Below are 9,267 nucleotides of genomic sequence, written 5' to 3'. Positions count from 1 at the left end.
TTATTTGCTTATCTGAAATTGTGATAATGGTGGCTGTTCTGGGCTCTCTGCCAAAAGCCAATTAAGTTAGAAACTTTGTTTCTTTTTATGGCTGTTCGGTGACTTTCCAGTACAAATGAGGGACTGCACGTTGAGCTGTCAAAAGAGGGACTGTCCCTCTAAAAACGGTACAGTGGGGAGGTATGTGGGGCCCCTATATCTCCATACCTCCCAACTGTCCCGCTTCTGACAACTCAACCCGCAGTCACGGGTTTGTACTGGAAAGTCCCGATTTTCTCGACATTGAACATCTTAAATAAAAAAAGATACAATGTTTCTAACTTAATTGGCTTTTGGCAGAGAGCCCAGAACAGCCACAGCTGCAGATAATATACTTTTGTAACAATTTTGAGATAAGCAAATAAGTTATTGTAACAATATACGATAACAGGACCTTTGGGAGAACTGTAATAACTGAAAAAAGACCCCACAGAAATATGTTCAAACTTTTATAACCTACCAACTTTTGTAAAATTTACATGGTAATTAGGGGCGTGACCAAAAAAACAGGCGTGGTCAAACAAAATGTTGCAGCGCTACATCTGCCAATTTTTTTGTCCCTCTTTTTATTTCCAAAATTGGGCGGTATATATCTCCTGGTTCCCTCTCTGTATTTACGCCCCTGATGACGGGCAAATCTGTCCCATTTTACTTCACGGAAAAGGCATATTTTCACATATATTTATTTATTAGCCTTTTGTTTTCACTGCACAGATTGTGCTATTTTGGGGCTACGTTTGAAGTGCCTCTTGGCAAGTTTGGAGCTGACTTTGGCTGTTTTTAAAAATTAGACCTGGCACCCCTGCATGGAAGAGAAATTCCAGCGTGAAAAGCCAGGACTGGCTCATTATCTCTCTCTCTTGACCAGTGGTTATTAGTTGATAGCTCTACCAGCACCATTGTTCACGTGTTTCCACACATAATTGCCAACTTCCACCAGTTGCCCAAAGCAACTCATCCGCAACTATCCCGATCTTTTGAAAGCAGATATAGAACGGGTTACTCGTTATTACACGAAGCAAGTCAGCGCCTGCATCAGTAAAACAAACCACTCAGCGCATTCTTTAACTATTGTTCAATTTGTATCTAGTGCCAATTCTAATAAAGTTTTACCGGAATAACGTCAGGGACAAATCGCGTCATCTCTACTTCCGGCTACCTCTTTCGCTATTGTCACAAAAGCAATAGAGAGTAGAAACATGGTGGACTTCCGGGGGCGCTCCCCGCGCGCTCCCGCTAGCCTTTCTCCTTTGGTAGTGTCCGCGCCCGCGCGACCGCCGGAAGGAAGGAGCCGCCATTACAGGAGACACCCGTGTCACCCGGATACACCCGGAAACAGCGACCGGGGCCTCAGTAATATCACTGTCACCTGCATACACCCGGAAACATCGAGCAGCTGCTATATTCTCCGAGGTGTCCGGCTATTACTTCAAACCGTGCTTGCGGCCTTATCTAGAGCCAGGCACCTGGATACACCCGCAGAAACGCAAAGATACATGGTAAGAACGTAGGGGAGAGGTGTCACTCGTAAAACCCTGTGCTGGGCAGCAGTGTGAGCGGCGTGTGTGCGTATTTGTAGGCGAATAAAGCTGCCGTTCTATGAATATGCAGAGTGTCTGCTGCAGCCTGCAGTACATACAATGTGATCCCACTCATTAGCCATGACACGATTGTCTCGCCCGCGGCCCTCCAGCTGATGGACAACAACTTCCAGTCTTTCAGCCAACGCCTTGAGGTTACCGTGAGAGCCATTCAGCAGGAGGGCCGCAAGTTGGACATCAATAATGCAGCAACCCCTATACTTTCTGATTGTTACTTCAGGGGCAGCGTTTTTTATATTTGTTACAACGTGTTGAATTAATATACATTCTCAATGTTGTTCTCATCCATCAGCTTTACAGATCCTTTATTTTATCTGCTGAATGGTCATAGCATAGGGATCATTTCTACAGCCTTCTCACTCACTGTATGGAAATATCACTGCTAGAACTGTATATAGGCTTTCACAGATGTCTTTGGATTAATATGTCTGGGCTGTCAAATTTCCTGCATTGAGGGCTGTTACACTAAAACTCCCACAATCCCCTGGCAAGTTGAGGAAATAAATTAGCCTTGAGCAGTGCATTTTACTAACTGTGTGTCTATATAGATAGATAGATAGATATACATAGATCATCATCATCATCATCATCATTTATTTATATAGATAAATAGATATACATAGATATACATAAATATGCATAGAGATAGATAGATATACATAGATACATAGATAGATATACATAGATATACATAAATATACATAGATATACATAGAGATAGATATATAAACATAGAGATTGATAGATAGATATACATATATATATATATATATAGATAGATAGATAGATAGATAGAGATATATATATATATACACACACACACACACAAACATATTAAAGGGGGTGTTCACCTTCCAAACACTTTTTTCAGTTCGGTTTTTTTCAGATTGTTCCCCAGAAATAAAGACTTTTTTTTCAGTTACTTTCCATTATTTATTTTTTGCAGTTTTTCCAAAATCTAAGTTGAATGTTCCTACCTCTGGTGTTTCAGTTTGGCAGCTCAGTAATTCAGGTGCAGACTCTAAACTGTTACAACATTGAGTTGATACATTTCTCAGCAGCATCTCTGGAGTATTAGCAACTATTGTATCAACTCTAACAGCTGCCTGTAATGAAACCCAGAGATTCTACTCAGCAGGGACAAAGATAAGAAATGTATCAATTAAATGTATCAATTTGGAAAAGTTTACAGGGTCAGCGACCCCCGCTCCCAGAGCTGCTTTAGAAGAGGGGTCCCCAACCTTTTTTACCCATGAGCCACATTTAGATGTAAAAAGAGTTGGGGAGCAACACAATCATGAAAAAGTCCCTTGGGGTGCTAAATAAGTGCTGTGATTGGCTATTCGGTAGCCCCTATGTGGAATGGCAGCCTACAGGAAGCTACACTTGGTACTATACTTAGTTTTTATGCAATTAAAACTTGCTTCCAAGCCTGGAATTCAAAAATAAGCACCTGCTTTGAGGTTACTGAGAGCAACATCCAAGGGGTTGGAGAGCTACATGTTGCTCACGAGCTACTGGTTGGGGATCACTGAGAAGGTGAAAAATTATACTTTACACTTCAATATTAGAAAAATGGTGACACACAGAAAGTAATTGGAATAAGTTGTTATTTCTGGTGATCTATCTGAAAACTAGTTGTTTGAAGACGAACAACCCCTTTAAAGCTAAGGAATGTAGAGAGGTCTGACAGGTATAACTGAAATGTCAGAGACAACAGAGTAATACAATAAAACATTCTGCAGTCTAGATTTTTATGTATTGATGGCACAGGATACTGGACAATAGAACTTTTGAATAAAATAGCAAAAATACAGGATGTTGGGTGGTTAGTGTGCACAAATTTGTGTTAAAAGCATTTAGATGTATCCACTTTTCTGTGCCCACAGTTTGATTTTTAAGGGGCACAAAAGCCTTAAAGAAATTTTTGCCAGAGACACAAATTAAGCTGCATGATTGTGTTTCTTTATGCATAAAGTGTGGTGGAACTGTTACAGAGTTGTAAGCAAAACAGACTCTCTTGTGCACAGTAAACTATTTTATAGTGGGGTGCTGAAAATCACCAGATAACGGTCTAGGTCAGGGGTCCCTAATCTTCTTTTTTTTTTTTTTTTTTTTTTTTTCTTTAAAATCACAATCCACATAACAATATAAAAAGAGTTGGGAGCAAAACAAATATAAAAGAAGTCTATGGAAATGCTAAATAAAGGCTGTAATATGCTCTTTTGGTAGTCCCAATGTGGACTGGCAGCCTATTATTAACATGTATTTATATAGCGCCTCCCGTAGGCAGCACTGTAGCCTACACATGAGGCTCTGTTTGGCAGTACACTTGGTTTTTATGCAGCCAAAAATTACTTCTAAATCAGCAATTAAAAAAAAAAAAAGCATCTGCTTTGAGACCTTTGAGAGCAACATCTAAGGGGTTGGTGAACAACTTGTTGGTCACAAGCCACTGTTGTCTTCACAATCAATACTGTGAGTTACATCTCAATAACTCACACTTCATTTAATACACCTGTGTATGATGGGCTGCTTTTTACTAGTTTCCAATAAGCTTGCTGCCTCACCCATGGCGCAATAATAATAATAATATTCAGGAAGAGGCTTCTTTTTAGTAATTGTGTGTTACTCCGTCTGCTATTTGGGCCAAAACTATACAAAATTGATAGATAAAGTGATGAGTTGAAAAAATTCAAAATGTAAACCTGTTATAGCTCTTTACTCTTTAGGTAGGAATTGAAAGAGCAGTTTAGCACCCTTCACATGACTAAACCTAAAAGTGGGTTTTAACCTGCAGCTCGTCAGTATATAATGCCCCACATTTAATAAGCATAAAATATAGATTGCTACAATGATTTGTTTTGTTCTTCAGTGCAAACCAATTGTATATATGATGAATAAGTATTATTAAGTGACAGTGCTGAGAAAATTGTTATCTCTATATCAATATAGGGTAATCGTGTTTTTATTGACCGTTTAAGTCATCTATTATCAGATAATATATATTTCCTTAGTGGGGGGAAAAAAAACCATAAGCTATAATTTCTATAGGGCTTTGGCGTCCAGCATTTGTTTTTGCGTTCCTTTGTGTTATTTTTTAATACTTCATTGCCATTTAGAAATGTGCTTTGTTTTTCAAACTTTTTGTTGTCTCCCCACTCTTGCTATTTAGAAAAAAAATCACATTATGGTGATGCTAGACTTTTACTTTCTGTGTGATATATTTTAAAGAAATATTAAAAGAAATATGTTTTTTCCCTCTGATGTCGGGTAGTATACTTGCCGTACTAAGCCTTTGTAGCCAGACCCAGCCCTGTCTTCTTGATGGATCTATCCTAATCCATTAGTCATAGGCCCTGTTTTTTATTCTCATCCAATACTGCAATATTACAGCTAGTGCATTTTGCTCTAATTGCAGCCAGGCTCCATAGTACTTTGTGATTCTCCTGTAGTTACTTTGTCATCATTACTAGCGTAAACCACTAAGGGCAAGGTCACACGTGGCGTTTTAAGGTTGCGTTTTTAAAAACGCACGGTCAAGTGTCAATACGCCAATAAAACCACACACGCATGATAATATGCGTTTTTCAACCTGTAGTTTTCTTTTCCCAACATGCATTTCTGTTTTTTTTCGTTCCCCACAATTCCACTCAGAAGAATTTAAGTAAAGTTTTGCGGAAAAAAAAGCCCAGTGGAAAACAATTACATACAGAATGTAGCTGTACTGCTTGTCAATACGATATGTAATTACATCACCAGCACACAACGAGTAAATATGTATATTCGAAATTCATCTCGCGAAGTTTGAAAACACACATCGTATTTTAGCAAAGTGTATTTCCAAACCTGTGGATCCCATAGAGTTCAAAAATATGGTGTTTCCTTGGCGTATTGGCTTTTCTGCTAAAAAAACGCAAATACTGGCATGTTGTATCAAATGCTGGCTCGCAAGCTCCCCGTCGGAAACGCTATAGTGCGTATTCTATTATTTTCATTAGGGCTTCGTTTTGGGCATATTTACGCTCGGCTGTACGTTTTTAAAAACACAACTTAAAGATGCCACGTGTGGCCTTGCCCTAACAACCTCAATCCTGTATCAATTTTTTTTGTCCTAGTTTGATAAACAATTATCATATTCTATGGGTTTTTACTCTGTATGGCAGCTCCTACGTATACAAGTAAGGGATCTGTTATTGGCAGAACCGTTATCCAGAAAGATTCGTTTTATGGAAAGACTCTCCCAAGACTCCATTTTATCAAAATAATCCAAATTTTTAAAAATGATTTTCTTTTTCTCAGTTCTTTGTACTTGATCCCAACTAATAATAATATTAATCACCCTATTGGGCTTATTTGGTGTTTACATGATTTTCTAGTAGACTTAAGGCATGAAGACGCAAATTACAGAAAGATCCGTTAGCTGGAAAGCATCAGGTTTCGCACATTCTGGATAACAGGTCCCATTCCTGTATTAATAAAAACAAATATATGGGTTTCTGTGTTCAAAATGATCCATGTTCATGTAATAACTGAACATTTACAATATATTGGAATTAAAACCTAATTAAATTGTGCATTTTATAGCTAAAAGCTAATATGTGTTATGTCACTTCATGCATAGATGATATAGGTTTAGATTTTTATTTACCCATTTTTTTCTGTCTTATCAGTCACATTTTTATAAGCAATCATTTGTGATAACACATCATTTTTATTCTTTTTTTTTTTTTTTTAAGTATTTAGGTGATCAACTGATTCCAGAACAAACACAATCTAACAAAATAACAGCATTTTGCACAAATCCTGCATGTAGAGAGACATGTCTGGTGATTTTAATACAATGAGCTCTAATACATCTTCTAGATAAAAGGAGCCCCCCTATAAGATATATTGGATCTACCTATCAATGATTATCTGACACCCAACTCCTGCATGAAGAGAGAATGAATAGAAACATGCTGAGAGAGTGATAGTGAAGATGAACTTGATTTTTTTTCAGAAATGATGCAGACATTTTAATTGATTGTATTTAGAAAGTTTCTTATTTCAGTATGCTGAAGCTGAATTTTCATTTTTGCTATAGTTCCCCTTTAAACACCCATATGTAAGGCCCTAAATCTTCTGGTCCTAAACATTCAGATTGTGGCATCCCATTGTTTTAATCCAAACTTCCCTTGCTGCAGTTGTTATTAGAAATTAGTTCAGATGAATGGCTACTTGGAAATGAATGCAGTTTTTGAAAACTATCATTTTTATGCATCCATATAGCATGTGGATTTCATGCAAAGTTGTGACGTTGCTATCTTTAGCCACAATTAACCAACAACTACTAAAATTAAAGAATGAGGAGAGCACTGCTCAATAGCAAAAACGCTGTGGTTGTATTTATTAAAAGCTACTACACGACATGTTTCGGGTTATTATATACCCTTTCTCAAGTGTAACCAACACAGAACAAACCAGGCTATAAAAGCCCTCCCATCAGGTTAAAAATTAGCCAAAGGGGCGTGCCATCAATTGAATTAACATCATGTATAAAAAAAGGAAAGAATTTTTTAACATCATGTACAAAACGAATTTTTTTAAAAAATCCTAGAAACATTATTGTGCTATAAAACTTCCGAAAAAACATTAATATCCGTGTATCCATAAATAAACATAGATTGTGCTTTAAAATCTTCAATGTTCCCATCAGTGCTGTAAAATAATAATATACATACACACTGTTTAAAAACATATAAAATCCACATGAGTACAAGGCATATAGAGCCTACTGCTCTGAACCAACAACTACTACCTGTAGCAGGTTAGAATAATTTTGTCTTAAACGGGCACACTATACTGCAATTTGGTATATTCACATATTTTAGACTGCTACATTTAGTTATCAGCAAGGCACAAAGGCTTTAGCAAGTATGTGACTATCGGTATTGCATAATAGTGTGATGGAAGAGCTAATAATAGCATTAATAACGAAAAAAATGCATAAATTGCCTAAAGAAGCAGGGTTTCCAGTTTATCCTTTGAAAACTGTACACATGGGGGGGGGGCAGATTTATCAAGGGTTGAATTTCAAATGCATGAGTTTTTTTTTATTTTTTAAACTCCTATAAACTTCCATGAACTTGAAATTCGACTAAGGCATAGAGGAGGGGCAGACATTGACAGCTAAGATTTTTAAATGAGCTTACAACAGCTATGAATGCTTTAGTAAAAAATAGAAATTGGATTTCATGTTTAATTTGAAAAGGACTTTTTTTTGAATACAGATTTTTATGTCTAGGTGACCGTTCCACATTAAAACTTAAAGGAGCAGTAATGCCATAAGGTTAAAATATTGTATTTGCTTTTAAAGTTTATACAGTCGTATGAAAAAGTTTGGGAACCCCTCTTAATCCTTTGGAGTTTTGTTAATTATTGGCTGAGCTTTCAAAGTAGCAACTTCCTTTTAATATATAACGGGTAGGGATGCACTGAATCCACTATTTTGGATTCGACCGAACCCCCGAATCCTTTGTGAAAGATTCGCCCGAATACCGAACTGAATCCTAATATGCATATGCAAATTAGGGGTGGGAAGGGAAAAACATTTTTTACTTCATTGTTTTGATACAAAAAGTCACACGATTTCCCTCCCTGCCCTTAATTTGCATATGTAAATTAGGATTTGGATTCGGTTCGGCAGGGCAGAAGGATTAGTCCGAATCCTGCTGAAAAAGGCAGAATCCCGAACCGAATCCTGGATTCGGTGCATCCCTAATAACGGGGCTCATTTATAAACTTTGCGCAGGGCAGATTGGTTCACACAGTGAAAATATTTGCCCTGCACATGCTTACATTTCTAAAGCTGAATAAGAGCGTGCAAACAGAATTGCAAAATGTTTTTCACAAGGCGAATGTCTATAAGCTTTTTAAATATGTAAAAAATCGCAAATGGCATTTGAAATACGCCACAACTTTGGTGGAAAAATATTCGCAAAACAGTTTTGCAAATTGAAGTTACTGTCAATGCTCGCACAGTGGGCACACTCACGCAAACACCTGTCTTATGTGTTCACGAAAAAGCATGTGCAGTACAACCATTTGGGAATGAATATGCGCTGCACAAACTTTATAAATGACCCCCAATATGACTTATGGTAGTATTTCAGCAGGGACATTAAGTTTATTGGATTAACAGAAAATATGCAATATGCATCATAAAAAAAAATTACAGGTGCATAAATTTGGGCACCCCAACAGAGATATTACACTTATACTTCAAATCATCCAATAGATTGTTGATGAAATTCAAGTCAGGGGATTGTGACAGCCATTCCAAAATATTGAACCCTCTGCATAAATGCCTTTGTAGATTTCGAAGTGTGTTTAGAGCCATTGTGTTGTTGGAATATCCACATGACTTTGTGATGCTTGATTATCCTGAAGAATTTGTTGATATTGGCTTGAATTCATCCGACCCTTGACTTTAACGAGGGCCCCAGTCCCTGAACTAGCCACACAGCCCCACAGCATGATGGAACATCCACCAAATTTGACAGGAGGTAGCAGGTGTTTTTCTTGGAATGTTCCGCATGCAAAGCACTTTTTGTTATGACCAAATAACAATTTTTTTGTCTCATCA

The 9,267-nt window shown here is 37.4% G+C and overlaps 1 protein-coding gene across 1 annotated transcript in view; it reads left to right on the top strand.

Moving 5' to 3' along the window:
* The first annotated feature begins 1,398 nt into the window (after positions 1 to 1,398).
* arhgap35.S (Rho GTPase activating protein 35 S homeolog) overlaps positions 1,399 to 9,267 on the top strand; it is a 28,633-nt gene continuing 20,764 nt past the window's right edge. Inside the window, exon 1 of the mRNA XM_018233143.2 lies at positions 1,399 to 1,538. The gene's annotated coding sequence lies outside the window, so the exon portion shown is untranslated. The remainder of the gene's footprint in view (positions 1,539 to 9,267) is intronic.

Source organism: Xenopus laevis, chromosome 8S (assembly GCF_017654675.1).
Source record: "Xenopus laevis strain J_2021 chromosome 8S, Xenopus_laevis_v10.1, whole genome shotgun sequence".
In the NCBI taxonomy this organism is placed as follows: domain Eukaryota; kingdom Metazoa; phylum Chordata; class Amphibia; order Anura; family Pipidae; genus Xenopus; species Xenopus laevis.
This window is presented reverse-complemented; position numbering and strand designations above follow the sequence as displayed.